Raw genomic sequence first — 6,735 nt, 5'->3', positions numbered from 1 at the left:
ATCAGAAAGCTTTCATGATATTCACTTAGAAGAAACTGCCTTCCAAATGCAGAACACTTTGCTAAAGATGAGGAAAGATTTGTAAAAGTTACACAATCAACATGGCATATAAGAGAAAGTGTTACCTAACAACAGTTTTTGATTAAAAGTGTTATAAGTTTATACAACTCAATATAGATGGAGCCTAATTGCCACAGAAAAATTTTCCTATGTGTCTCTTAATCTGCACTTGAATTTTCTACATAGAATATCAGCAATTGCAACTCTTTCTTGGTTAAATATTTTATTGTGGTCAGTGATTTTTTTAAGGTTTTCAACAGTTTGCTTAAGTTCCACTTCAGACACACCTCAATCAACGTCTGCATCAACTCGCCCCTTTTCCCTGCAACAAATGTTTTCTGAAGGATGCTCACAAGACCTTGGTCACATCTCTGCTTCAGAGAAGGCTGAACATCAAGACACTTGACCTAAGCTCAGGAGAGGTGGACACTTCATGATGGGGAGGAGTCTAATGACATATTTTTTTTATTCAGAAGACTAAGCAATTCTGTTAAACAATTTTAAAGAGGCCAAGCCACATAGAGCTTCTTGTGAAAGCCAAATTGATAAGCAGCTCTTCAATCAGATTGAAATTCAAAATTGTCTTTCATCATTTGCCATATTGATCAATGCCATTTCGAATATCTGTTACTAGTTTTCTGAATTTCACCTTGATAAAACTCTGTCCATTAGCATTTTTTTTTTCTTTTACTGCACCTTCAACCTACAGCCTACAGCCCCTCTCTAGAACCGTTTTTTTTCCCCAGTTAATAGCAGAATTTTGGTGATTTTTTTTTTTTTTTTTTTTTGGCTAATAGATTGTTTTAATTTTCTCTCTATGTGAAACTCTAGTTTTTTATTTGTAGGTGAAGGAAAGTGTAACTTCAGTAGACTGCAATGCAGAAAGATGTTTGTCATATAAACTAGTTTCTATTTAGTCAGTCAACTGTTTATAGCTGTCTCAATTGGGATAGATGCATTTACAGAACGGGCTGTCCTTGAGCCTTCTTTGCGAGCAGCTTTAGATCGGTAATGCACCTGGCAATTGTCTCCTTTTCCTACTGTGTAGAGATGCTTTGAGCCACATCCTTCTCCAACCAGCTTATCATGTGCTCTTGCTTGTTTCGATGCATCATACTGTGCACAAAGATATGAAAATTGAGGTGATTCTTTACCTCTTTGTCTACTCTATACAGCTGTTCCCGATAAGTAATCTCCAAGGCCATATCCATTTTATTCCTCTGAAAATCAAAATGATAATGGCACTTTTGAACTAGTGCCTGCTGTGACTTCTCCAGATCAATTGCATCTTGGATATGTTTGATGGAAGCCTGTTTCACCTCTTCTAGCTGGCCAATATTTTGCTCATTGAGTTTATCAGCAAATTCTCCAGTAAAGACACTATGTTTTTTAATTACATAGACAATCATCCCTATTGTTGATATGGCAGAGATGGTCTCTGAAGTAGTCACATGTATTTCTTTAGATAGAAAATATAAGATAAGCCAGTTCCAAGAGCATAGGGTCCTCTTATGCTGGTTTTAGGAGAAAAGAACTGGAAGAATTCCTCAGGGGTCAGCCCATGATGAACTTTTCCTCCACTTTCTGGAAGAGGTAGTACAGGGACAAGATTTGGCATCCCAGTGTGAAATAATCTATTGCCTGCAATAACCCTGGACTGAGAAGAGCTGTGTTCAAGTCTTTCCACATCCTTTATAAAAACCTTCTTTATCCACACCGATATGAATGATGAATGAATGAATGAGTGAATGAATGAATAAGGGAGTTTTCGTTCTTATAGTCATAAATCAACTAATAAATGCAAGAGATTTTTTTAGAAAAAAATCACCACACATTGTAAACATAATAATAATTGATTCAGGCAAAAAGCACTGATGCAAACTAAAATTAGTAGGTTATTATCTATTGAGGAGCAGGATATTTTTACATAGTCTCAAAATATCTTCCCACAAATTGCTAATTATAGAAGGAAAATTGCTACTTTTACAGTGGAGAAAAATGGTAGACACCATCTCAACAAGTGCCTAAGTTCATATCCCCAATAAGAAAACAAAACATCATGAACCTCCTGATAAGATGCCCTGAGAAGGACATAACATCACTTCTGGGGTTTTCCTGAAAAAAAAAAAATTAGTAGCTGTGGTCAAATTTTGAAGAAGAATTATCAAACTTATATTGAGGGACATTCTACAAAATAATCAGTATGTACTCCTCAAAAAATGTTAATGTCACAAAATACAAAGAAAGTCTTAGGAATTGTTCTAGATTCAAGGGCATGAAAGAGACATGACAACTAAATGAACTATATAATCCTTATTTGGATACAGAATGGGAAAAAATACCTATAAAGGGCATTTGGGGGTTAATTACTGAAATTTGAACAGAGAATATACTTAGATACTGGTGTTATATCTATATGAAATTTCTCAATCTAATAACTGTATTTATGTTATGGAAAATAGTGGCCTTGTTCTTATGAAATACACACTGAAATACCTAAATATAAAGGTGTCATGAATTCTGCAACTCAAATTATTAAAAGAGAAAGAGAGGGAGGGAGGGAAGGAAGGGAGGAATGAGGAAGGAAGAAAGGAAGGAAGGAAGGAAGGAAGGAAGGAAGGAAGGAAGGAAGGAAGGAAGGAAGGAAGGAAGGAAGGAAGGAAGGAAGGAAGGAAGGAAGGAAGGAAGGAAGGAAGGAGAGATGAAAAGAAGATAAGAAAACAATGAGACAAAATGTTAACAAATAGTTAATGGTGAATCTAGGAATATGGAAGCTCTCTGTACCCTTTTTGCAACAACCTTTTTGCAAGTTTGAAATTATATCTAAATTAAAAGTCACCAAACATTCCTCAGATTTCAGCTTCACCTAAAACTAAAAATTTGTTTCTCTCTTCTCATGAGTTTTTAATTTTTATTTTTCAATTAGATTTGACATTCAATATTATTTCACATTAGTTTCAGGTTACAGAAAAATAGTTAAACATTTAAAGAATTTACATGGTGATCCTGCTGATTAGCCTAGTTCCCAGCTGGCACTCACAAAGTTATTAAAATGTTATTGACTATATCCCTAAACTGTATTTCACATCCTTGTGACTATTTTGTAACAACCAATTTGTACTTCTTAATCCCTTCACCATTTTCACCCAGCTTTGGATAGTATGGACATTTGAATGTTATTTTTCCTATCCATGAACATGACATATATTTCCATTTATTTGTTTCTTTATTTCCTTTCTTCAATGACTTATAATTTTCTGAGTACAGGTCTTTTACCATCCTTGGTTAAATTTATTCCTAGGCATTTTATTTTTTCGATGCAATTGTAAATGAAATTGTTTTTTAATTTCTATTTCTGTTAGTTCATTATTGGTGTATACCAAAATTATTATTCATTTTGTATCCTGCTACTTTACTGAATTCATTTATCAGTTCTAACATTTTTTTTTTGGTTGAATCTTTAGGGTTCTCTCTATATAGTATCATGTCATCTGCAAATAATGACAGTTTTGCTTCTTTCTTTTCAGTTGGCTGCCTTTTATTTCTTTTCCTTGTCTGATTTCCTAGGTTTGTTGTAAATGGCTTTTATTATGTTAAGATATGTTCCCTCTAGTCTCACTTTACTGAGAGTTTTTATCACAAATTGATGCTGGATTTTGTCAAATGCATTTTCTGCATCTACTTATATGATCTATAATTTTTATCTTTCAATTTGTTAATGTGGTATATACATTAGTTGATTTGCAGATATTGAACTAAACTTGCATCCAGGAATAAATCCAAATTGATCATGGTGTATGATCTTTTGTAATGCTGAAGATCAGACTGAAAGTAATGCTATTTTCAGTTTGCTAATATTTTGTTGGGGATTTTTGCATCAATATTCATCAGGGATATTGGCCTATAATTTTTTTTGTACTGTCTTTGTCTGGTTTTGGAATTAGGATAATGGCGGCCTAGTAAAAAGAATTAGAAAGCCTTCCCACCTCTTGAATTTTTTAGAATAGTTTGAGAAGCATAGGTGTTAATTCTTTGAATGTTTGGTAAAATTCACTTGTGAAGCCATCTGCTTCAGGATTTTTGTTTGTTGGGAGCTTTTTGATTACAGATTAGATTTCATTAGTAGCAATCTGTTCAGATTTTCTGTTTCTTCTTGACTCAGACTTGGGAGATTGTATGTTTCTAGAAATGTATCCATTTCTTCCAGATCGTCCAATTTGTTGGCATATAATTGCTCATAGTATTTTCTTATAATCCTTTGTATTTCTGTGGAGTCATTTGTCACTTCTCTCCTTTGTTTCTGACTTTATTTATTTGAGTCTCCCCTCTTTTTTTTTCTTGATGAGTCTGGTTAAAGGTTTATCAATTCTGTTTAACTTTTCAAAAAACCAGCTCTTAATTTCATCAATCTTTTGTATTGTTTTTACAGACTCTATTTCATTTATTTCTGCTCATTCTTTTATTATTTCGTTCCTTCTACTCCCTTTAGGTTTTGTTTGCTGTTCTTTTCCTAATTTCCTTAAGTGTAAGTTTAGATAGTTTATTTGAGAAATTTCTTGTTTCCTGAGGTAAGCCTATATTGCTATGAATTTCCCTCTTAGGACTGCTTTTGCTGTGTCCCATAGGTTTGGGGTTGTTGTGTTTTCATTTTCATTTGTCTTAAGGTATCTTTAGATTTCTTCTTTGTTCTTATTGTTAGCCCAATGTCAATAATTTAATAGGAGCATGTTATTTAGCCTTTGCTTTTTGTTTTTTCTCATGATCTATTTCTAGTTTTATACCATTGTTGTTGGAGAAGATGGTTGATATGATTTCAATCTTGTTAAATTTACTGAGATTTATTTTGTGGCCCAATATGTGGTTTGTGGAAAATGTTCCATGTGCACTTGAGAAGAATGAATTTCTTCTGCAGCTTTGGGCTAAAATGCTCTCTTAAAATATCAATTAAATCCATCTGGTCTAGTGTGTCATTGAAAGTTACTGTTTCCTTATTGACTTTCTGTCTGAAATATCTGTTCATTGGTGTCAATGGGGTGTTAAAGTCTCCTATTATGAGTATAGTACCGTCAATCTCTCCCTTTATGTTGGTCAATATTTGCTTTATATATGTAGGTGCTCTTATGTTAGGTTCATAAAGATTTACTAGGGTTATACCCTCTTGCTAGATTGATTCCTTTAACATTATGAAATGTCCTTTTTTGTCTCTTATTACAGCCTTCATTTTAAAGTCTATTTTGTCTGATATAAGTATTGGTACCCCAGCTTTTTTATTTCCATTTTCATTAAATATCTATTTTCATTCTTTTACTTTTAGTCTGTGCTTGTCCTTTTATTTGAGATGGTTCTCTTGCAGACAGCATATGTGGGTTTTATTTTCTTTTCCATTCAGCTACTCTATGTATTTTGATTGGAGCATTTAACCCATTTACATTTAAAGTGATTGTTGATAAGTACATAGATGTTGCCATTTTACTATTCTTATTTATGTTTTACTTTTCTTCCCCTTCTTCTTCTTAAAGAATTCCCTTCAACATTTCTTGTAATACTGGCTTGGTGGTGGTGAATTCCTTTAGCTTTTTCCTATCTAGGAACCTCTTTATCTCACTTCAAATTTTAATTGATAGCCTTGCTGGGTAGAGTAGTCTTGGTTGTAGGTCCTTGCTTTTCATCACTTTGAATTTTCTGTGCCATTTCTTTCTGGCTTGCAAAGTTTCTGTTGAGAAATCAGCTGACAGTCTCATGGGAATACCCTTGTATATAACTAACTGCCTTTCTCTTGCTGCTTTTAGGATTCTCTCTTTCCATCATTATTTCCTCAAATACATCTTCAATCCCTTGCTTCTCTTTTTTCCTTCTGGTACTCCTGTGATGCAAATGTTGTTAAGCTTGGTGCTATCCCAGAACTCCCTTAAACTATTCTTGTTTTGTTTTCTTTGCACTGTTCTGATTGAGAGTTTTCTGCTACCTTGTCTTCCAAATTGCTGATTGATCCTCTGTTTCATCTAATCTACTATTGATTTCTTCTAGTGTATTCTTCATGAGTTATTGTATTCTTCATTTCTGACTCATTCTTTTTTATAGTTTCTATGTCCTTTTTTATGCTTACTGTCTCTTTGTTGAAGCTCTCACTGAGATCATCTATCCTTCCCCTAAGCTCATTGATCATCCTTATCACCAGTGTTTTGAACTCTGTATCTGTTATATTGCTTGCCTCCATTTTATTTAGTTCTTTTTCTGGAGTTCTCTCCTATTCTTTCACCTGGGACATATTTCTTTTTTTTTTTTTTCCCATTTTAACTGCCTAATAGTACAGTCTCCCTGACAATCTACTTCAGGTGCTCCAGGAGTGTCCCTTGTGTGGGTTTTGTGTGCCTTCCTGTTGTAGTTAAGCTCTGATTGCTGTTGGCACATCAGTGGGTAGGATTGACTCTCAGGTCGATGTGCTATGAGGATTGACCATGCCCACAGTATATAAGCAGCTATGTGGGGGCTTACCCTATAGAGTAGGTATTCACCCCAGTGGGCTCTTGTGCCTGTTGGGACCATGGGTGTGTCACTTGTGGGGCTAACTAGGTGGGACTCTGATGAGATCTAAAGCCAGCATCCAGGTGTATTGATTCTAAAGCCCTTTGGGAGGGGTTCCTCTTCAGGCAAAGGTCAGCTACTGACTGTGAC

General features: G+C 34.6%; 1 pseudogene; it reads right to left on the bottom strand.

Annotated features, from left to right (window-relative positions):
- Nucleotides 1–1,019: 1,019 nt before the first annotated feature.
- Nucleotides 1,020–1,749, bottom strand: LOC105299558 (annotated as a pseudogene).
- Nucleotides 1,750–6,735: the final 4,986 nt, after the last annotated feature.

The sequence above is a fragment of the Pteropus vampyrus genome, unplaced genomic scaffold (genome assembly GCF_000151845.1).
Source record: "Pteropus vampyrus isolate Shadow unplaced genomic scaffold, Pvam_2.0 Scaffold7, whole genome shotgun sequence".
Classification (NCBI taxonomy): Eukaryota; Metazoa; Chordata; class Mammalia; order Chiroptera; family Pteropodidae; genus Pteropus; species Pteropus vampyrus.
The sequence above is the reverse complement of the archived record's forward strand: the minus strand, read 5'-3'. Positions and strand labels throughout refer to the sequence as shown.